A 24,985-nucleotide genomic window follows, 5' to 3' on the forward strand; every position below is an offset into this window, starting at 1 on the left:
GAAGGGAGAAGGGAATGCATTCTAAATATGGAAGATCCTACGCAAAGCCATGGAAGTGGGAGATGGCATGTCATATGTGGGAAATAATTAGTACAGTAATTTGACTCTGGTGGAGGGGACAAGTCAGAGGGTAATATGCATTTTATTCTAGAGGTTAATAGGAAATCATTGAAAAATTTTTATCAGGGAAGTGATATCAACCAATCAATCCACAAGCCTGTATTAAGTACCTAAGCTGTTTAGTGTCAGGAGCCAGGGATACAAAGATATCATGCTCATGGACCTATTTTTTATACATTTCAGAAGGGGAAGTTTCCAACTCTTATGCACAAAATATGTTTGATGCACCTTCCCCCCCCCATACACCCTCCCCAACTCCATTCACTGGGACCAATCAGGGGTTGCTATGTCCTCCCTGCAAGAAACATGTCCCTCAACAAAGAATTGCTTCTAGCTCCATGGGAGGTGCTCCCCTCTGTCAAATCAGGAGTTTCTCTGACTGCCCCTGCTACTCTCTCCTAGTTAAATATTTGCTGTCCCAGCAAATTAGGCTGGAGTGCTTTTGGCACATTTGCTCATGTCCCCAGTTCTGGACAGTTCTCTGGAGACCTGGGGAGGACACTCAAATGCTCCATTTGAGTACTTCCCCTAGTGCCTTTCATTTAAAAAAAAATAAAAAAGGAAAAAAGTCCACACAACTTAATTCTTAATGGCCTCCTAAGTGCCATGCAAAGGGTCACAGCAAAATCTATTCAGCATAGTACTTAGATACTTCCCAGATTAACAGTCTTTTATGAGGGCCCATATTTACCTTAGCTGGAGATTACTCAATCTCATATACAAAGTAATACAGATTCAGCAAGTAAACCAAGTTCTCATAAATTACCATCATGTGCCTTGAAGTTTGTGAGAGCCTCAACTCACCCAAAATAATTAGGAAGGAGGAAAATGAAAATAGCACGAAGAATTAACAATAGCAAAAAGAAAGAGAGGACACCCCCTACTGCTACCACCCAAATTTTCATACTTGGGGGAAAAAGTCTCATTCCAGGTGAACTCCCAAAGTGCATGGGGTTCTCCCCAAATGATGGGGAACCAGAAGTGGGTTGGAAATAAACCCCTTACCTTTGGGTGAGGAACCAATCAGTCATATATGAAAAATTTCCCACTAATCCCTTCAGGATTCAGGGGAACACATTTTTCCAGTGAACCCCTGCTAATACAGAGGACAATCCAGATGAAAATTTCTTAATGGAACCTTGAAAATGCATTGGAAACCCAAATTTTCTAGGAGATTACTATAAGACACTGGACATCAAAATGGGAGTACAGAGCACTCATTCCACATTAGGACAGATTTGCTAGCTCAAAAAACAAATCAGTCTTACTCAAGAGAGTTCCCAAGATATACAAAACTCCCTAAAAGGGTTTAAATTCTTTGGGTCAATTAAAAACCAACACTTCATATCCTGGCAGAGTCCCCATGATGGTTACTGTGATTGGGGGCACTGACAAGGGAACAGGTTTTGGGTTCACCTGGAAGCATTCCACAACTCTATAGAAAGGTGAAGTACATTCACAGATTTATCCTCCTTGATTGGAGTCTCTCATCATCATTTACCTTTAAAGGAATCCCTCAGTAACTGGAAAATCACTCAGGAGTTAATTTCGTCCCAGGGAAGCACATATCCCTCAATCAGAAACAAGAGTTCCTCTAATTATCCCTTCTACAATAAAAATGAAACAAACCTTACCTTACTAAGGCACCTTGAACTCTAAACAAAATGTATACATATAAGAAGATACAAAATGTACACAAAGCATATACAAAGTAATTTTTTTGTATGGAAGGGAAATAGAAAACAGAATCTGGGAAGGGAGATTCAAGAAAAGCCTCTTGTAAAATGGAGTCTTGAAAGAATCTAGGGATTCTAAGAGGAGGAGTGAGTGAGGGCATTACTGGCATAGGGAAGACTGAACAAAAAGACAGAGATTGAGTGTCTCCCATGATGAACATCATGAGACCCAGTTTGGCTGCATCATACATGAAGGAGCAAAGTATGTCACGCAAGGGTGATATATTTGAGTATATGGTTTAAGAATATCAATTTGACAACTCTGTAGAAGATGGATTAGAGAATAAAATACAGAAAGTGATTAGAAAATAATTGTAGTAGTTATAGAGAAAGGCAAGGGGGGCCCTAACTGACTACTGTGTGACCCTGGGCAAGCCACTTCACCCCATTTGCCTCAGTTTCCTTATTTATAAAATAAGCTAGAGAAGGAAATAGCAAACCAGTCTAGTATCTTTAGCAAGAAAACCCCAAATGGTCTCATGAAGAGTGGGCACAACTGAAATGATTTAGCGACAACAAAATCAGATGGATTATCAGGGAGGGGGCATTTTGGGGAGTGTCAGCAAATAAAGAATGAAGTAAGAACACAGTAAAATGATTTCAAGATCCAAGAAAAGGATTTTGGACTTGTGTCAGTGACTGACGCATTATAGGTATTCAATAAATTAAATTTTGCTCAATAAATACAATTTAATACTTACTAAATGTTTTTAGAGTTAAATGACTACATAGTTGGAAATCGAATTCTCCTTGACTGCTTCTCCCCTTTTAAAAAATGTGCTTGGATAGTTGAAAAGAAAGAAGAAAGGCTGAACAAAGGATGATTATGTTGTAAAAGAATAGAGAGAATAAGGAATCAAAATCAGGTATAATTTGTAGTCAACCCACGCCTATGTATTATATTTGCATCTAATCAGGAATCCATTAAAAGTACAAATGCTTTTTAAAATTTTACTTATGTTATTTATTTTATTTTATTAAAATTTTATTGAAAAATATCTCTAATAAATAAATGGCCTTAATTATATTTATATAGTACATACATCATATAATCATATAATACCACTAAACACACATAATATTTACTAAAACTGTGGGAGTTTAAAGCTGAGCACAAACCAATAGAAAAGATGCATCTTGTCCTAAGTATCCTGTCTTACAGATTATATGGAAATTCTTCCTTAAGAGTCAAACTCCCAACACTTAATAATTAAGAACATTTATGCTATTTCTAAATAAAGTTAGTTTCCATAGGCAGCTATTTGGCAATATTCTAAATGTTTACCCACATTACACTTTTACAACTGAAAAGGCCTAAATTTTTATCTGAGCCCATCTGCATATGATCTCTTACTCTTAAGCATATTCAAACAATATACTGTCTCCTTAGATAGTTTATAAGCCTCTGAAGATCAGGAGCCATCACTGACAATACAGCCCAGATTTTTGGGAAGGCCCCTCATCTGCTGATCAGACTAGATTATTTTATTATTATTATTATATTTAGGTGAGGTATTCTTGCCTTAAATTAGCAGGTTCCACATATGCTTGCCTCTCATCTTCCTCTCTAGAGAACATCCCTCTGGCTCTACCTTGAGCTCCTTTAAAATTTTAAACTAGATGCAGTTTTCTAATCATAGTAAGGTCTAGGTTTTTTTCTTCATGTGCTCTTAGTGAATCCCATATTGATTTTTGTTGGGCTTTACTAGGTGTAGAGAAGTCAGCTCTAACTGGTTTGAGAGAACCCATTGTTAAATTTTCAGCGTGAGCATTTAAGTCTCAAAAATCATCAAACATACAAATTAAGGCTTGATTTCTTGTTATGTTGATTATCTAGATAACATTTTTTGTGAAGCCAATGAAAATGTAAAAAATCTTACATACTTATTAATTTGTTTGAAGACTGCACAGAATTCAACAGAATAGAATACTTACCCTTATAATCTGAATCCTTCAGAATGAAAGAGTAACATACTAAAATGTATTTTTCCACACAAATACTCCAGTACTAAAAATAATTAAATAAAAATAGAAGATAGTTACTAAATGCTTATTGAAATAAGTCCTATTTCAACTTCTTTTATTTTCTTGGTATTTTTTTTTTCATGCCTCAAATGCCCTCTGGAGGCAAGGATTAAAAAAAGAATAGTAGGAAAGGTATGTTTGGCATAAACATCAACCAAAATTTAACACACAAATGGCTGAACTTTTTGTTTTCCCCCTCTATATTCTACTTATATGAAAAAGAGACAAATTGCAACAAAGCAAACTGATAGCAGGTTTCGTTTTAATAAGAAACCCAAAAAGTCTACAAAAACTAAGCTACATATTCAATTTAATCCAGGGACATTTAAATCTATAACCACAATACTGAAAATCAAAGTTGATTTTCTAAGTGATAACCATGAGACCCATAAAAAATTCTGAATTATGAAAAAAATGTGTGTGTATATGTATTATCACTAAAACAGGGAAATGCATTTACACAGTCCTGAAGATTTTTCAATATAAAAAGATTTTGTGTTTTGCAATATTTCTTTTCATATATCAATGGATCTGTTTTCTCATTAATATGGGCACTCCCACAAATAATAATAATAAAATAACATTTACATCACTCTTGCTATGTCCAATGCTTTACAATTATTATATTATTTGATCCTCAACAACCCTGGGTCAAAGGTGCTATTATTTAAATAATTTATTTTAAAAACTCCTTACCTTCCATCTTAGAATCAATAAGGCAGAAGAGTGGTAAGGGCTAGGCAGTAAGGGTTAAGTGACTTGGCCAGGGTCACACAGCTAAGATGTATCTGAGGTCACATTTGAACCCAGGACTTCCAGTCTCTCTGCCTGGCTCTCAACCTACTGAGACACATAGCTGTCCCCTGAAGGTGCTATTATTACCCTCACTTTACAGATGAGGAAACTGAGTTTTAAGTGACTTGCCCAGGGTCACACAGCTAGTATATGTTTGAGGCTAGATTTGAATTTGGGTCTTTCTGACCTTAAGACTAGCACTCTATCCATTGCACCTCCTAGAAGCTATATATTTGTGCTTTCTCATCCTGTGAGACTATTGGTTCATGTTCTCCCATTATACTTCCAGAGGGGATTCAGCCAATAAGCTAGAGATTCTAGATTTCTTCATATTATATATTTTCCATGGGAGTACGTGGCTATCCATCCCTCAATATGTAATCATCTTTCTTCTTATAAGACCCTTTCTCACTCCCTGTTTTTCTACTATACAACTTACCAATGAGATTCTTGAGAAAACCTCATCCTGCAGGCATTCTATTCAATTAAACTCTTAGCAAATGCTTTATAAATGCTAATAACCATAGCAAATTATTTTAGCCATAACTTTCCAGCATTTATAGATAAGTTCTCAAAGAAAAATGTAACAAGAAACACACTTCACTAATTCCTCTAACACTATCACTTTTCTTGGGGTTCCAAAAGAAATAAAAAATGCTTTCTACCTCGGTTTGTATAAGGAAAAAGTTGTCCTATTGAGGAATCTCAGACACATCCTAAAGTTAATAAATCAACAATAAAGCACTTAGCTCATATCATGGCTGGGTTTCATTTTCTACAGACCTCCCAGTAGGCATGAGCATGGTTGAACATCCTCCCTGAGAAAGATTAGGTTCTTTGTTCTTTAAAATGCCAGACCCCATGGAAGCCAGAGAGGCACCAGACATAGAAAAGTCCTACAGAAAATTCCATGAAATGTAGATGATCCTCAGAGAAAAGATTTCATCTGTAACAAAAGGCAAACTAATTGGCAGTTATTCCTGGGAATATAGAATCATGAAATAATTAATTTTAAAGCTATTAAGGGACTTTGGCAGTCAACTAGTCCAACCTCCTCATTTTACAAATAAGGAAACTCAAGGCTGAGGAAGTTAAATGACTTTCACAAGATCATTCAGGCAGTAAGAGCAAGGATTAAAATTTAGGTTATGGCTGCAACATTCTTTCTAAGGCACTATACTGTTTCCCACTGACAAACGACAGATGCATCATCATCTCTTTCTAGTCCTAAAATGGTCCTCCTTCCAAGTTTGTTCCTTTTCCAGTTCTTTCCATTTTCATTTATTTCCTCTTGTGCCCTCAAGTTACATTTTTTTCAGATCCCCTTCACACTCCCATCATTATTCTCCTTCCCTTCTTGTGCTTCATCTCATTCCTGGACCACTTTGTTCTCCCAGCATGTTTTAATTTTTCCCTTCTCCCCACAGAAAAATTTGCAAGAATCCTCTCTTCTGCTTTGTGAAAAGTCTTCACTACCTTAGAGGGAAGAGAATCTTCCTTATGTGGGCTCCCACACATTACAGGCTCTAGTGGGATGGTAATTAAACCTTCTTACTTCCACAAAAGAAGCAGAATAATGTGGTGAATACTAGGTCATTAAAGTTCACTTTCAGGGGCTAAGACAGAAGAAAGATTCCTCTTTCTCCTGGCCCCATCACTTATTATTATGGTTCAGCCCTCTTCAGAGTCCTATTGGCCACTGATTACCTACCTAAGCAAAATACAGTCTTGTCATTATCTGCCTTCAGATCTGGCCAGGCTTCATTTTACTCTTATGTTTTGTAGGCTTAAAATTACAGTTGTAGGCAATGCTAAAAGAAAGCTTGATTGCTGTCATTGAAGTTAGATGATAAAAATCAGGGTGTTATCAACAGGTACATTAAAAGATGGTGGATAAACTTCAGCTCTATCTAAAAAGAAGTAGGTTGGCTCTTTTGGGGATAAATTTATTTTGAGATCTACTGATAGTAAAAATAAGCAGATTTACAACATCCTAAATAGTATGAGTCCTATTCCAGTATAAGGTCTAGCCCCAGTGTGAATTTTAACCATATGGAGCCAATTCTTCTCCCCCCCCCCCCCCCCCCCCCCCCCCGCCTATAAGAAGGGAAGAATGAATAATCTGTCCTAAATGCACTGAAGCAGATAAAGGTCATTTTCCTGATGCCACATGCAGAAGAATAACCAGTGTAGAGTCAGAGGTAGTTGGAACGTGCACCTTCAGAAGGTTTACTCAGATGCTCTGGTACAACTTTGGCCATATACCTTCTGGCCTTGTGTACCTGGAGTTATACAGAGGGACAGAAATATAAGAAGCAATTTTATTCTATGTATTGGATGCACAGGAGGGAATTACCTAGATTTTTGCATAACTTGACTAACCATAGCCTCTTTTCTAATAAACTGTCATTAAAAATTCACTGCTTCCATTGCTCATCAGGTTTCTGGCCAGTAATAATTTTAACACAAGCTGGTTAATAGCTATTCTCTTGTACTAATGCTTGCAAATGGGGAGAACTTCCTATCATTATGGTACTATGATTGAGAGCAGAAAAAGGAAGACCAAGAATTTATTAAGCACCTACTGTATGCTAGGCATTGTGCTAAACACTTTACAAATATTACTTCTTTTGATTCTCACAATAACTTCAGGAGGTAGGAGTTATTGGTATCCCTTTTGAGGAAGCTGAGGCAGACAAAAGTTAGGTGATTTGTCTAGGCACACAGATAGGAAGTGTCTGAGACTGGATTTGAGAAAAAAATGTGCTTTCTATCATTCACTGGCTCTGCCCACTCAATAGAAGGATATGATTTGGTAAATTCAGGTCTGGAATGAGAATCAAGGATTTTAATTCATATTTGTTCTTGTTATTACATGGAAAGATCTTAGTTCAGCTCCTTATATATTTCAGTTCTTCATATATAAATTGGAGAGGATGTATCAAGTGCATTTCTGAATAGGCAAGACTCCCAGAACAATGAGAAGTGAGAAAAGTTCAAATATTAGCTCCCTCATTGACTAGTGGTATGATCTCAATGGAAATCAATGAACTTCTCTGGGCTTCAGTTTACAAAATGAGGGAGTGGGACTAAATGACCTTGAAGACCCCTTCCAAATTCTTGGAATAGGATATTAATTTAAAAAACCATGTTATGTTCAACTTTCTTGAGACTTTGCCCTTTTACCCTTCACCTGCCTAAACACAAGCATCACTTGAATGTAAGGGAGATAGAAGTCTATGGTGATAGAAATGCTGGGCAGAGAGATCAGTAGCTCCCTCCTTCCAAGTGCTTTCTGCTGGGAAGCTTGATGGGAATTGAAAGAAAAAGAAACACATGTAATGGTTTTTTCCATGCCTTAGGTACTCAACTTTTGATCATGTATATTTGGGGGGATGGGAAGGGAAGGAGAAATACTGCTGCCCAACAGGAATATAGGAATCATCCCTAGAGACTGAAAAGTAAGATGAAAGGCAGGCTGGTAAATACTGATCTAAGACCATTTATGAGTCAAGGTCATAGAGCAGAAATGGGAAAAAAGCTCAAATCCCAAAGAAGTACATGAAAGTGAAAATATGCCTTTGGACTTTGAGATGATTCTAATATTTACTTTCTTTCCTTAAAATATAGAATGTATAATTTAGTAGAAGTTACCTCCTTATCTGGCCATAGTGACAAAGAGCATATATAACCATTAAGTTTAATTCAATGAACATGTTAGGCACCCCGATTTCCAAGGACAGAAAATTGATTTAAAAGACAGAGTACTAGGCAACTGCAAGAAATACTCAGATATTAAATCCAAGTTGTCTCACATTTGGAAGAGAACCACAAAAATTAAATGTAGTTTGGATTAGGGAACAAAACCACAACCTCACTCTTATAAGCCTCAAGGGAAAGAAGAGAAGGAGGAGTACAGACTCATCAGCAAAACATGTTCTTCACTGTAGATTTGTCTTATAAATGGTAAAAATCCAAAAAATACATGTGAAAGTTATTGGCACTAGGTATCAACAGATACACAAAGATGAAAAAATAACACAACCTATAACCTCTAATTAAAGATACATGTCAAATACATTTAAAGATGATCAAGGTAGAATATGATTAAATTCAATTAAAAACACTTGTTACATGTCTACTAGATGATGCTGGCCTTGACAGAGTGCTGGCCTTGGAGTCAGGAGGATGTGAGATAAAATATGACTTTTGACACTTACTAGCTGTGTGATGCTGGGCAAGTCACTTAAACCTGTTTGCCTCAGTTTCTTCATCTGTAAAATGATTTGGAGAAGGAAATGGCAAACCACTCTTCTATCTTTTCCAAGAAAACCCAAAATGGCATCAAGAAGAATCAGACACATCTGAAACAACTCAACAACATTCAAGCACTGTGCTAGAAGCTAAAGATACAAAGAAAAAAACCAGAGTCTCTGTGCAGGGAAGGATTTTCTTTGACAGATATCTCTCAGGATTCTGAGAGATGGGAGTGGAGGGAGAATGAATTCTAGTCATGGGGGGCAGATTATGCAAAGGGTACAGTAATGAGAGAAGGGTTGTCAAAATTATGGGTGTATATATTTATAAAGATTGGGGGCCATTATGGTTTCCCTGGACCTGCTGAATCCAAATTGGAGAAAATACTAAGCAGACTAATCACTACCTGGATCAAAGTGACCGCTAGCCAAATTTCCTTCAAATGGGATCCTTGGAGTTAAATTCTTATTTAGGTGGCACTTCCATGACTCCAAAGGAATGGGGCTCTTCAGCTCTAACAGGAGTGCAGACCTATGTGAAGCAAACTCCTAAGCACTGGAGTAGTAAGTAGCATCTCTTGGATTCAAGATGCCCTGGGGCCAAGGAAACAACTGAGAGCAGCTGGATATCTTATAGGCATCTTAAGACAACTAACCTCTCTCTATCTTCATATCTTACCAGATGTCTTCTTCATGTCCCAGAAAACTTTTCATTTGGTTAGATCACTCCAGCACTTCATACCTTGTCAATACCTTGTACCCTTGGGGCTTTCCCTATAATTGAAGGAAGGAAAGAGGGCTCCTCTCAGAACTTTCATTTCAGGGGGGCACCTAGGCCAATCTTTCATTCCTTTCTTCCTTCCTTCCTTTCCCTTCCGTTTTGGGATATTGATTCCAAGGCAGAAGAGTGGTAAGGGCTAGGCAAAGGGGTTTAAGTGACTTGCTCAGAGTCACATAGCTAGGAAATATTTGAGGTCATATTTGAACCCAGGACCTCCTATCTCAATGCCTGGCTCTCAAACCCCTAAGCCACCTAGCTACCCCCACCAACCATTTCATCACCCACCAGGCTTCATTTCCCTGGATTTTTCTATCTTCCTATCCCCTCACCGCCGCCTCCCCCCCCCCAATGCTTCTTGTATGTGTTGTCTTCCCCATTAAGTTCCCCATGTAAGTTCCTTGGGGGTAAGGATTGTCTTTCTTTTTGCTTATATTTGTATTCCTAATCTAACAGAGTGAAGTGCTTAGTAAATATCTATGAACTGACATTATTTCTGTGTATCTTTTCTTGCTTTGTTTTTAATCCCTTACCTTCAGTCTTAAAACTTACATCAATTTTAAGGCAGAAGGGCAGTAAGGGCTGGGCAATTGGGGTTAAGTGACTTGCTCAGAGTCAGTCACACAGCTAGGAAGTGACTGAGGCCACACATTTGAACCTGTGTTTCTTTTGATAAAGCCTATACAGGCAAACCAACCTTGAGTATGCTTCATTTGTCAGTCCTTGAGAATCTTGAACCCCAGTAGTTCCTACTAAAATGGCCAAGTTCAGCATACAGCAATCAGCCTGGTTAAGCTGGAACAGAAAGTGCAAGAAGGGGAAAAATAAGTGTGCAAAGTTAGACTGGAACAAGGTTGGGTGGTAGGGGAGATTTCAATGCTAAAACAAGGAGCAAAATTATACTTTCTCTAAGAGGTAATGGGGAGCCACAGATTTCTGAACAAGAGAGTATCATGGTCAGACCTGTACCTTAGGAAAGGTATTTTGACAGTTGTGTGGAGAATGATGGAAAGGGGAATGACTGTGAGTAGGGAGACCAATTACAAGAAGGGATTAAAACAGTCTGGGTGATGGAAATGGGAAAGAAGGTAGTAAATAGTGGAATAGAGAGAAGATGTAAACAGGAAGGGTATGGTAGAGGTAGAATCACTGAGACTTTGCAATGGATTGGCTAGGAGGGATAAGGGAAAAGGAAAAGGGACTCTGTGGGTGTACTAGTGGCTTCATCAGAAATAAAGAATTTTAGAGGAAGAGAGTTTGGGGGAAAAGGAACACCATTTTGGACCTGTTGTATCTGATATAGTAAAAGGAAAGTCAGACAGAAGTTTCCAGAAGACGGCTGGTGATGTGGGGCTGGAGTTCATTAGACAGCTAGGTTTAGAAATCACTTACAAAGAGATGGTAGCTGAACACATGGGAACAGATGAGATCACCAAGAGAGCAATTATAGAGAGAGAAGATGCCTCTGGACAATCTTGGGGGACGCCCATACTTAGGCGATAGATGATAATCCAGTAAAGGAGACTGAGAAGGAGCAGTGAGACAGGTGGCTGGAACACTGGGACAGAGCAGTCAAGGGCAGAGAGAGGATTCAGGAGGAGAGGGTGGTTAACAAACAGTGTCAAAAGTTGTCAAGAGGTCAAGGAGCATAAGAACTGAGAAAATGCCACTGGATTTAGCCGTTAAGAGATCCCTGGTACTTTGGACAAAGCAATTCCAGTTGAGTAGTGGGGTGGAAAGTCAAACACAAAGGACAAGTGAGTGGGAGGCAATGAGTTTAGGGGATTTATTATTTGTATGTGAAAAGAAGTAATATAGCATAATAATATTACTAGCATAAAGTTAATAATAACATTAGGAAATAACATTTTAGGATGACAATGAAATCTATATAGTGTTTTGGAAGTTACAAAGTATAATATATAATTATTCTATTTATGCCTCCCAACAGTCCTCTAAGCTTGGTAGTATAGCTATTACTAACCCTATTTCACAGATGAGGAAATTGAGGTTTGAAGAACTTATGTACATCTTCCATGATTAGAGAGCTACAAAGTGTCAGAGGTGAGGTTTGAATGCCAGTTCTAAGAGATTCTACTATCTCAGGATGATAGTTAAGGAGATATAAGAGTCAAGGAGTTAAGGAGATAAGGAGATATAGGGTCAAAAGAAGAGTGATTTTTTAAAAGTCTGAGGGCACCTGGATATGTTTGTAAATGGCATAAGGATCCAGTAGATAAGGGGATACTGAAGATGAATGAGGAAAGGGGAGTACTGAAGGCATAAATGCCATAAAAGATGGCAAGGGATAGGATAATGTAGTGGGGGCTGGGCTTGGCAGGGATGTTCTTAAAAACCATAAAAAGGAACAGGCAGCTAGGTTGCTCAGTGAGTTGACAGCCAGGTCCTAAAACAAGAGGTCCTGGTTTCAAATGTGGTTGCAGATAGTTCCTAGCTGTGTGACCCTAGACAAGTCACTTGACCCCTTTTGCCTAGCCCTTACCACTCTTCTGCCTTGGAAACAATACACAGTCTTGATTCTAAGACAGAAGGTCACCATTAAAAAAAACAACAACAACAACCTGTAAAAAGGAGAAGCGAACAGAGAACTGTGGAATGAGATTTTTAAGGTGTGGAGAAAAAAGAAAATAATATTTGAAGTCAAGAGTACTTTCAATGGAAAGAGATCAGGGGAGGCTTCATGCAGGAAGTAACACTTTACAATGGTTCTGTGAGGATGTGTAGTAAGCAACCAAGCACTCTCAGTTTTAGAGATGCTTGGGAAATAAATGGAACTCTATGATGTAGATGTTTTCCAGTAGCATTTGTAGCAGCTTAAACTTTGTCCAATAAGTTGTGATTAAAAAAAAAAATCTTTACTTTCTGCCTTAGTTAACATTCTAAGACAGAAAAGGAAGGGTTAGGTAAATGAGACTAAGTGACTTGCCCAGGGTCATAGAATAAATGATGTTTAAAGTCAATTATTATAGTATTTAAATACTCCCCAGCATTGTTTAAAGGAAGGTTGTCTAATATACTGCTACAAGTATTTCAAGAAACAAACACAAACTTCAAAATATGTTATCTTCTTTCCTGGTGCACAATTATCTTAAATAAAATATTTTCAATGCTTTCCTGATACTAGTTTTAAATTAGGCAAACTATAGGTCTGTAACTGCTTCTCTTGGGCGATGATTCAGTAAGCTAATATTGTAGCAAGGACACACAGCATATGCTCCCTATTTTCTCTCTCAGACACAATATAGTTAATAAAATTGTAAATATATTTCTTTCTTTTCCAACCCTTAATGAACCTTTTCAATGGATGTTAAGATTTGCTAAGGTCCTTGCCAGGAAAAAAAATCCTTGATAAACTCTATGACTTCTTTCTTGGAAAAATTATATCCCATTGCTTCCATAACTTCTGGTTTACACCCTAAGTAATCCCTTTCCCACTTTGGCAATTTGACCTTTCAGATATTTATAGATGGTTAGCATATCCCCTAAGTCTTCACTTGGACAAGCTAAATATATTTAAGACATTTTATCTTTAGTCTGATAGAAAAATACTGATTTCTAGTATTCTCATCATTTTCATGCTTTTCTTTTTCTTTAGTTTTGTGGAAATTTATGTCTTGATTAGGGCAATTAGTTTTTTTCAAGAAAAATAAATTAATGTTGCATTAGTTTATAAATAAGTGCTTCTAAGAGAGGTACTTAAGGTTGTGACAAAGAAATAAAATGAAGAACTACATATGGTCAGTGTGTTTCTGGGCATATTTTTCTTTAATATCAAAATTTTGCCCTACTCATATCATCTCTTAAAATTGAAACTACGGATTATGAATTTCTTTTCAAATTTTTCATTAAATCATATCTATAATTAGAATCTTAAAATTAAATTTAAAAATCAAGAAGTGTTCTAATTTGAATTTGATTGACAAGAAAGCACAGTCTTGTTAGGAATTAGAATTAGAAATAGAAATCTATAACTGGAAGTTACCCTCAAGTCCTTCTAGCTCAATTCCCTTATCTTACAAATGAGAAAACAGACATCAAATGACTTTCCCCAAATCATTGGATTAGGTGACATTTGAACCCAGATCATCTGAATCAAAAGCCATTACTCCTTTCCCTGGCCTCATCAATTCAACTTTGCTCCAAAAATTCCCGCTACCATGAATATAAAATATTAAAATCTTACCCAGTAAAATAATTCTTCCTTCTAGTTCAGCAATTTACTAACTAAATCTAAAACTGTCTAGGACTACTGTTAGTGGGATTATATTGAAAGGTCTATGTGCCATTAGAATTTTTTGCTTATCTAAATACTTCCTTTGAGATATAAAAAATGTACCCTACTCTCCCAGCTTAATTTTAAAACAAATGTTCAAATTTTAAATAATCAGACCAAACATAGTTTTGTTATTGGTTCTCAACTTCAAACAGAGCCTACCAGTACTTTAATTTTTGATGGGATGAAACAATGATGAATGAGTTCGAAAACTATAAAAATGCAACCCAGCAGATATTAAACTAAATGGACTTCCATAAAGGCTGAGGCAGGAATGAGATTTATTTTCTGAATAGTGAGGGAACAAGTCACATGATCTGAAAATGGGATTTAAACATACTTATAAAATATTCTGGCCAAATAAAAGGCACAGTTACTTTTTGATTCAGATGTGATATTAAATGTTTTCAAGGAATTTCATTCAATGTCCACTAGAAAAGAAAAAAAACATGATGTGGCTTAGTGGGAAAGTTGTGGTTCAAGTAAGTACATTATGCAGCCTATGGTGATTTGAGAAAGTGATAATTGCTGTCTTGGGAGGAAAATACATATATTTTTTGTTTTAGAAGATAGTCAATTAGAAACAGAGTTTTATACTCACCTCTTTAGAGGCATAGATACAGAATATTTTAAATAAAAGTTCTGTTAATTATTGCTCCAGGTATGGATTAAGAGTGAAAATGTTAAGCTTCAATAAATGGTCAGCACTAGTGTGGCTGAGAAGAAACCTCTGATTTGTACATAATTTAAATATTTCTTTTAGAAGATCCCGAGGTTCAGATTTATGCTCTTTAGGACTTGGCGTAGCAAAAACACACACACACACACACACACACACACACACACACATCAAAAAGTCTCTCATATTTTAAAAACTTAAATAGTACTAAAACAAGTCATATCTATCAAAAATGAAATCATCTAAAACCAGGGTTCTTGACCTTTTTGTATGTCATGGGCCCCTTTGGCAATCCAATGGATTCTTTCTCAGGATACTAAATTTAAATATTTAAATATTTAAAATAGGTGTATAGGGGAGAGAGCTCTAGACTTGGAGACAGAAGACCCATGTTCAAGTCCTGCTTCAAGACACTTTTCTGATGGGTGACTCTGAGCAAGTCATTTAATAATCTTAGTCTCCGTTTCTTCATTTTATAGGGATAATAATCTTCACATGGTTGTTGTGAAGATCAAATAAGATAATATTTATAAAGTGCCTTTGATGTGCTACATAAATGTTAGCTATTATTGCTAAATACAGAGGAGTAAAAGGAAACCAATTATGTTGAAATAAAGTTGCAATTTTTTTTCTCATCCAAGTTCAGAGATTTCCTGATATCTACTCATGATCTAAAATCTATGTAATCTTCTACAGCATAAATGGAACTAAGCACCTTAAAAAATTTTTGTGGAAATTCATAAACAGAAAAAAACCCAACTGAAAACAGAAAAAAAAACCACACACACACACACACACACACACACACACACACACACACAGTTCCCCTTCCCCCATCTGTAGGTAATCAGAATCAGGATATTTAGTAATATTTAAACAATGGTGATTTTCTCCACTTCTTTAAATTATAATGAAGAAAAATGTACGTGTAAAACCAGAGAAATTGTTGCTATTTCTTCTCCTATTATACTTTTGAAGATGTAGAAAAGGGAAAAAAAACCCAAGTGGTATACAATTAGGTCCTCAGTTAGTATGAATAAGGAATCCCCTGAAGTGGTTATATATATTTGAATTCACATTTTTTGAAGTTAGAGAAAATGTGGTAACTGGTTCTTGTCCAATAGAAATATGACTGTGAATTCAAATAATGTGACTATTTTAGAGGGATTTATTATTCATCCTAAAGGGTCCTGACTGTAGTGATTATCTAGGTATTGAAGATTTTTTTCACAACTGCAAGAATAAGTCTAAAACTGCATCTTTTTCACAAGTCCTTTTCCTATGTAAATGTATATATATATATATGTACTAAAGTGATAAAAAACCCAAATCATAAGGATACACAATTCTATATTAATATATGCTGACTTATATGCAAAAAAGATGACAGTCTTATACTAAGTTGTCATTAGTATCCTAGGAGACAGCAGTTTCCACAAAAAGGCAAAGCTTTTAAGTTGTATATTTCCTGCTTTTGATCCATGAAGCCCAGATTTGGGAACTTTTAAGAGATTGTGCAAGAGGTACCTGGTTATTGATGCTTATGCCTCTTTATAGTGGACATTTTATGAAGAGCATTTATAGAGTGCACTTAAATATTATATATGTTCTTTGAGTTCAAGTAATGGGTATATTTAAGAAATATAGCATAATTTGGATTTTAACCATGCATAGAGCTACATAGAAAAGACTATATATATATATATATATGTATTACACATTCAATTCAATTCATCATTATGATTCCATTAAAAAAACCTTTATGGAACACCATTTTACATGTAAGACATTCTATGAATTGTATTATGTGAATTATAAATATATTGTGAAAGATTAAAAAAGAAGTTACTAATATTCAAGAAATAGCTCATTACATCCAAGAAAATAACACTAATAGTTATTTTTAATGTCAAATGCTAAAGCTTTGTTGCATATTGTTATTTTAATACAAGCTTGTTAGCATTTTCTGAATAACACCAACATAAAACTCAATTTCCCACAAAATGGTTTTGTCAATCACTCTACATTTCAAGATACTTATCTCAACAGGAACCAAACTCTTGGACTGAGGAAAAAATGCCAGATCAGCTGGTTTTTGCTTAAAAGAGACTGATAACACAATTCCATCTCTCTTTCTTCTATACTTTTCATAAGCCTGTTTGATTTGCAAATATCTTTTTCTAGTATAATCAATATATTCCCACTATACTAAATTCATGTTTTAAAAGGCAACTTGAATTCCAAGTTAATTAAAAAAAAAACAACTCAACCTGTGTAAGCTCTTGGAGCTCCTTTTGTATATGTTAAAAATTACACACTGCATGCTTTGCTTCAGTGATAAAGTCAAAACTAGGAAACTTCACCTGGCTTTATAAAATGAAGCTCACGAGAAGCAGGTAGTAGAATAGATAGAGCTCTGGACCTGAAGTTAGGAAGACTTTCATTCAAATTTGGTTCTAGACACTTTCTAACCATGTGACCATGGGCAAGTCACTTAACATGTCTGCCTCAGTTTCTTCCTCTGGAAAATGGGGATCATAATAGCACTTACCTCCAGATGTGTTGTGAGGATCAAATGAGATAGTATTTGTAAAGCACTCTGCAAACCTAAAAGTGCTATTCGAATATTACCTACTATTATAAATGCTCATAAGCTTAGTCATGGCATAGTAGGACAAGTTATGCCCACTGGAGTATAAAGGAAGTAGTAAAGCAAATACATATTTACTGAAATTTCATGCTCAGATGTTCTCCAAAAATGAAAAAGATTTCCTTGGCAAAAAAAAAAATTGTTAAATGTACTGGCTTTCTTTGGGATAAGCTACAGGTACCTAAACTTCAAAACTTCATAAGGACTAGACCTTTTAGCCATGTCATTTCTAACTAAAGCTATAGCCTGTTTCGTTTTTTTTCTTTCCTTACTCCCTCCCTCTCTCCCTTTCTTCCTTCCTTCTTTTTTCTGACCCCCCCCCCCCATTAGCCAGCATTATTTCTCAATAGCCCTGGTACAGTCTATCACTGAACATTGCAAACTAAGTTACCTACAAAGAGTATTATTCCATCACTTATTGCTGAAAGAAAACTTCTTTTCATGAAAACATTTAAATAATCCTTGGCATTCTATTTAATTTCTGGTTCTCACTTTAAAAAAAAAAAGTACACATACACCTTAAAGCACAACTTCTAGTCAAACTAGTCTGTAAAACAATTATTCTGTGGGAAAAAGAATTCAACACTCAAGTTGCAGAAGGTCAGTTATTGCCAATCCTTTCCCCCAAAAGTTCCTCAAGAACTCAACTCTTCCCAAAGATTTTCCCAAGGCAGTTGGAGGCCCAGGAACTAAACTGCAAACATCTTGTGATTCCCAAGGGTCTTTATCCCAGCCAGCTGGAGCCTGTTTAGGTTGTGGAGCGGAAGCGCTTGGCATATCAAAGCGTACCTCTTGCCCGAGAGGCCCATACCACCCTCCTCTAGATAGGATCGGTGAGCCAGACTTTCCGCCCCATATAGTGGCCTCCTGAGAGGGCCTGGGTCAGCTCTGCCCCTCCAGAGCTACTCCCGGACCTCGAACCCCAAGCTCAACCCAACCTAGCCCAGCCCAGGCCCGCCCCGCTCCGCTCTGCCTGCGCTTACCCAACAGCTCCGACCGCGGCAGGCCAACCTGAAGCGTGCTGCCCCCTCTCCTCAGCCCAGGGGTGGGGGGCTAAGGCCACTGGGACAAGAAGCCAGGCTAAGGCGAGGCTGGACTTGGCTTTTTTTTGTTGTTGTTTTGTTTTGTTTATCTCTTTTAGTTTTTCTTTTTTCTTTTCTTTAAGAAGTGTGATGTAAACTTAACGTTCAAGCCCCAAGCCAGGAGAAGCCGGCTTCTCCTCCTCCTCGGCCATCTCTGCTATCCTAATGCGTGACCGGGCATGGCTACCCCCACCAAGCGAGTAGCCCTGGCCGGCCAATGCCACGCCCCTGCCACTTCCAAAACTCATCACTTTGGGAGAGGCGGCCAGGGTGGGGGGAGGTCAGAGGGGCGCACGGCCTTCTTCACTTCTTTGTGCGTTCTGCACCTCAGTAGAGGCACCTCTATCTCTCCCTTTTGGCCAGTGGATCTTTCACGGGAAAAGCGGGGGCTATTCAATAATCCCAGCCTAGGAAGCGAACCCGCAGTGCCCACAGTTGGCTCGGGACTTTGGGCAAACTTCTGCCTCGCGGCTCAACTTCTCTAGAGTGTGTTCCACCAGGGGCAGAGGTGAGTGAGAGTGGAACACTAGCTGTAGCCTCGCAGTACACCCACACTTAGCCCCGGCTGGCGCCTGGCTTCCACCGTGCATTCTTGCCAGAGCCTCATCCCCCCCCACCCCCAACCCCCGCCCCCGCCCTGGCCCTCTCCAGATCCATGTGTCCCCACATGTATTTATAACTGCACTCGGCGTCCATTTCCCTTGTGGGGTCTCTTTCCCCCTTTCACACGTGCGCACAGGGCTCGGTGCCCGGCTCAGCTTCCCTGGTGTGGCTGCAGGGCGTCCGACGAGCTCTCCGTACTATCCCTCCTTTTGGTTAATCTAACTTTCTTTTTCTTCGGGCTGGTTAGCCCAAACCCTGACTGCTTTGGTCATTTGCTCAGAGAACGGAGCCCCAGGGCTGGATGAGAAGACAGAACAGAACGCCCGGGGCTCAGTGTCTCTTTCCAAACTTTTGGAGAGTGAGAGAAGACACCCCCAGGGAGAAAAGCGCGTAGGGATAGGGAGGAGGGGTTGGCCTGCCGTAAGCGCTGTAAAGCATCTGCCCCGCCCGCCTCAAGCAACCTAGGGACGCGTTCACATCCCGTGAAGGTTAAAGGTGGGAGTTTGAAGTAGCCAAGTCCTGGTTTAACCTCGCCAGACCAATCCAAAAAGACATAGTTGGCCACCGGCGTTTTTACTCTGGTTGAGGAGCTGCGCCACCCGGTGAATGCTAAGAGGAAACGCTCCCCTATAAGTCTGACCCTCGGTCGAGTTTGCTGTCCCAGGAGGAAAGAGACTGTAAAGATATAAATAGCTACAGCCATGCCTGGTTCCCATCAAACACACTTAATTTAGCCGAATAGGCATATGAATTTTTAAAAACCTGTTTATTTGCATGCAAGCTATATAAGAAAATGGAACACGGGACCTGAGATGATATAAAGTTATTCACATGAAGGTTACTAATTTCAGGTTGATCCAGGTGAGAGGGGTGGGGGTGGGGGGATCAGGATCAAATAAACATCAAAGGAAATCTTGAAGAAAAAAAAAAGAAAAAAGAGACCTCAGAAAGCAACCTGTATTTGAAGCAACTGGGGAGAACAGTTCCAAGATCTAATTTGGTGTGGGAGAAGATGTGTTGAGAATATGAATCCAGTGCCCTCTCCCCTTTTATTGTTTTTCTTTCTCCCAGATTCCTGGTTTTTTTTTTCCTTCTCCTGAATAGTCCTAAAGGGTGTCCTGGATATTTCTAATTAGACTTTGCTCATACTTCAGGACCAGGTTATCAAACGACCATTTCTGAATGCACTTGGCATTCTTTTGTTTTTCACTGCCTCCTTTACCTAGACTTTGGACTTTTCTAACTCACTAGAATCTTAGACTCTGAAGGAGCCCACAAAGGGTCTACTCCAAACTGGAGATGGCTCTTTTTCTCAGTGTTTCGTGTAGACAGGTTGGTTTGAGACCTTAACTTTAATTTCCTTTGATGATGTAATATATTTCCTTAAACCGGTATCTCAGGTCTGTTCTAGATCACATACACAAATAGTAATAGTAATTTATATAATAATAAAATACTTTAAAACCCACAAAATTCTTTATAGTCACTATGTCAATTGGTCATAGATTTTTTTTTTCTTTACAACCAGAAGGCACTTTAAGAGACTATTTTACTTGCCCCAAACCACTGAGCAAATAAATGGCAGAGCTGGGATTAGAACCCAAACCTCCTGACTTGCAGTCTAGTTCTTCTCTGCCCCGTCTCCCCCATACCACATTGTCACCTTTTTTTCATGATGTCTGGGCTGGAGTAATCTAGCATCTCCTGTCTTGCCTGAGATAACTGCAGGTAAGGTTAATGAAGTAGCACAGATGAGATCTGACCACTGATCTTCTGACTTCAAATCTAGTGTTCTTTCCAGTTCACTGACTTCTTCCATGGTATCTTGAAGAGACAACTTGGGTAAATAATTATTTAAAAATGTTTTAAAGAAAAAAAATTAGGTAAAAAATAAAAGGGTCAAGAATTATTATGTGTTGGAATGACTGAAATATAGAAACTTTTTTTTTTTTTCTGTGATAGTCCTGACAGTTCTGATGTATGAGAAATCGCTCCTGGCTGATTCTTCATATGGCATGCCATTTTTTATAGTAGTGATACCCAGAATAGAATGGAGGTAACCATCTGGTCAAGGGAAAAGAGCTGTGAACTGCCACTAAGACTTCTTCTCTTCTAACTAGCTGAATGACAAGTAGAATGTAAGCTCCTTGAGGTCAGGGGCTATAAAAGAATGTCTGAGAAAATTTTGCCTTTTTGTTGCCTCTATTATGCTCTTTGTGTTTCTTACTAAAAATTGGCTGATGAGCACAGCCATAATCAGGGTAGGGCAAGTGAACTTTGCCCCAGAGTGCAGACATTTAGTTTAATATACAGACTTTTAAATAAAAAATTTTATTAATGTACTTAAATACAATCACTTCCCTAATAACTCTTTATGGTTGCTTTTAAAAAAATCTCAAAGGGGCAGCTAGGTAACTCAGTGGATTGAGAACCAGGCCTAGAGATGGGAGGTCCTAGGTTCAAATCTGACCTCAGATACTTCCCAGTTGTGTGACCCTGGGCAAGTCACTTGACCCCCATTGCCTAACCCTTACCACTCTTCTGCCTTGAGGCCAATATACAGTATTGACTCCAAGACAGAAGTTAAGAGTTTAAATAAATAAAAAAAAAATTTCAACAAGTGATTAATACTCTCAGTGGAGATGAAGGAAATAAGAATACTCTTTCACCAGGAAGAAACAACTGAGCTTATTATCTGTTAGCAAAAATGATTAAACTAATAAGTTACCAGATGGCTCATTGCTGACAAGAATATACCTTATGCAAGTTACTATAGAAACTAACTTCCCTTATGACTCAAATTGTTTATTTGTTTTTATGAAAGGACCTACTACTTATAACAACCACAAAAAATGTAAACTTCTTGTTTTGAAAAAAAATTTTGTTTCATATATTCTGTGAGAGTGGTAGCAAAATTTTAGTTATGAAATGACTGGAGAGACCAAAAAGAAAGACACAGAATTTCAAAAGGAAAATTTCAAAGCACCAGCAATATAAACAACTGGCTAATAATGAACCAGAAATTTCACAACTGGATCATCTCAAAAGCTTTTCAACTCAAGATGAAAGAAAATCTAAAACAATCTTTAAGTTTCAGCAAATCTGGTGTTATGACTAAGATAAAATTATGAAATGCAAACATCAGTGCTATTCAACTCAAATTACAAAATCATACCAGAAAGCAAATGAAAGGAAAGGAAATAAATCTGTTTTTTGTGTTATCAGTATCTATCCTATATATGTCAATCACAGAAATAATGATAGTAAATTTGAAGATGATGCTCTAGGTAAATGGAAATTAGATTTTAATTTTTGTTAATTATAATAGTCCTCTCTCAAAGCCTGAAGTTACAAACAAAATAAGAGTTTCATTCATGGTTTAGGGACATGAATAAGGCAAAAATCAAATTTAGAGAATTCATAAAGCAAGTTGTCAGTACATTTTTTGCTTTATTTTTGAAGAAACTTCCTAATAATGAGGTTGTTGATCATAATTGGCTTTTTAGTTCCTTTTCAGTCATGTTCAACTCTTTGTGGCCCCATTTGGAGTTTTCTTGGCAAAGATATTAGAGTGGTTTACCATTTCCTTCTCCAACTCATTTTACATTTCTCAAAGGAAACTGAAGCAAACAGTTAAGTGACTTGCCCAGGGTCACACAGCTAGAGGTTCTGCTGAATTTGAACTCTCGAAGATGAGTCTTCTGGATACTAGGACTGGTGCTCTATTCACTGGACCACCTAGCTGTCCAACCATAATTAATTGACTTACCTGCTCTGAAAAATTTGGGTCACTGTTCTCTGAATGTATTTGAACTCTTAGAAAGTCTCTCCCCACCAACTCACACTTGGAGGTTGGGTCTCAATGGGTTAGCTACTCCTAAATTCAAGGTACTCTGAGAATCTATGCTATAACTATAACTCACAAAGTCCTACTTGTGTGCTTACCTTTAATAATCAGTCAATAGACATGAGATAAAGCAAAGGTATTTATTAACATGGCATTATAAGAAATCATTTAAAAAACTCCACATTAAAGCTCCAGTTCTCTCTCTAACATTATATGCAGCATCAGTGGGGAAAGTGAACTCTCACTAAGGGTACAGTAGAGAGAAAAGCTAAGGAACCCAAGGAAATATACCTCTGGCAGAGGCCCTGATGTCTTTTCCCTTGTTGTGCTCTTGGGAATAGCATGTTTGCTTGTTAGGTCACTTAGCTGAGATCCCTCAACTCCCAAAGACCAGAGCTGACTCTTTTCAGCTCATAAAGCTAACCCTTAGAGTTATGTACTGCCATAACTGTTGAGACGACTTCCTGCTAGGTAGAATAGTTCACACCTATGGGGTATTTATAGGTGTGAATACCTCTACTTCAAGGTATGTGGCCAAAGAGGTGAGAAGAGGAGAAATCCCTTTCTTTTCCCCAAGGGGTGAAGAATGATTCCCCTTCAAAGGCCGGATTCTTCTTTTATAATCAACTCTTAGCTTTCAAAGGTCACATTTCTTAGAGCTGTCTTCTGTTTTGACTGAATCCTTGGAGAGTTTATTTCACTCATTATAGGAACATCTGGAGTGTTGTCAATCCTTGGCCAGCCAATAGCTAGCTAGTTATCCTCTAATTCCATGGTTTGGTTCAGAGGACTTTACACTGTGAAGGAAACAACAAAATAATAAATCAGAGAATAATGTTATTTATATTTCATTTTAGATCCTCCTTTCTCTGTTACTCTGCTCTTTATCTTTGCTGTTAATTCCATCAATTGGGCTACAAATAAATTAATGGATCTGAGATGTCCTGTTTGACTCCCTCCCTCCATGCTCATGTCCAAATCCATGTAATAGATAAAAGTTTTATGAGAAACATTTGAACCAGCAAGTTGATCATGAAAATACACCAGACCAACAAGATAAATTTCCGAGATGAAAAAGTTTAGTACATAAAATATAAAGAGGGATATTATTGATGATGCTATAGAATATGCATTTTTGCCTAAGAAATGGAAACAGAGACTTATTTTGGATGTTATTCTTTGAGGAAAAAACCCAACTTCCTCTTAGATAGACCAAAGAAACCATTGATAATCCAAGAAGTGGAAATACCCTAAACTTACTTGAATAAACAATTCTGATACGCATATTAAAAAAAAACAAAAGAAGCCCTAAAACCTTACATGCATGTGCTGACCAATAGAATAGGAACTCTAAAATGCTTGTTACTCAAAATACAAAGTAAGTTTTTCCATTTATTGAGAAATAATGTTTGCAGTAAGATTAATTGTAAAATTAAGAAAGTCAAGTTTTTTTTTCATTTTGATTGATTTTACTCCAGATATTTTATGCTATGAATGAATAAATCAAATTAGGAGACACATCCATATTGATCCTGGAAATATTTCAATTGACAAGTCTTATTGATTTCACTGAAACAAATCAGAAAATGGGCATATAGAGAAAATGAAACAATGATTAAACTAAAACCCCATAATATTCATATTTTAAAATATGAATCTCAAGTCAGGGCTATGATAATTCAGCAACTATGTTTAGCATTTGTATTGGTGTTAGAGTTATGATGAAAGAAAATTTGTCTACTGTTCCATAAGTAGTATGAATTTAGGGCATGTTCATTTTAGTTTTTCTAAAAAGAGAAAAAGAGCTCACACATAGTAATTTAAGACTTGCAAAGTGCTTTGTATTTTATATTTTATATTTGTATTTTATCCTCACAACTACTCTGGGAGATAGGTAATATTGTTACCTCAATTTTACAGATGAGGAAACTGAGGCAGGTGGGTTAATTGACTTACTGCACTTCATACAATTAGTCTATGAGGCTGGATTTGAATTCAGGTTTTTCTGGCTCCAAGTTCAGCACTTTCTATATTTCAACACGTAGCTGCTTCTAAGACTAGGTTATGTTATTCTTTTAGGAGTTAGGTTAAAATATCAACAGTATTTAAAGGGCTCCCCC

General features: G+C 37.4%; 1 protein-coding gene across 3 annotated transcripts in view; it reads right to left on the minus strand.

Annotated features, from left to right (window-relative positions):
- GJA3 (gap junction protein alpha 3) overlaps positions 1-18,965 on the minus strand; it is a 41,347-nt gene extending 22,382 nt beyond the window's left edge. Inside the window, exons 1-3 of one of the 3 annotated variants that reach the window (XM_007495190.2) lie at positions 18,317-18,965; positions 10,408-10,505; positions 9,612-9,706 (exon numbers count right to left, since the gene is read on the minus strand). The gene's annotated coding sequence lies outside the window, so the exon portion shown is untranslated. The remainder of the gene's footprint in view (positions 1-9,611; positions 9,707-10,407; positions 10,506-18,316) is intronic. The other 2 variants (XM_056794669.1, XM_007495192.3) reach the window with 2 other exon arrangements.
- Between the last annotated feature and the right edge of the window lie 6,020 nt (positions 18,966-24,985).

The sequence above is a fragment of the Monodelphis domestica genome, chromosome 4 (assembly GCF_027887165.1).
Source record: "Monodelphis domestica isolate mMonDom1 chromosome 4, mMonDom1.pri, whole genome shotgun sequence".
Taxonomy (NCBI): Eukaryota; Metazoa; Chordata; class Mammalia; order Didelphimorphia; family Didelphidae; genus Monodelphis; species Monodelphis domestica.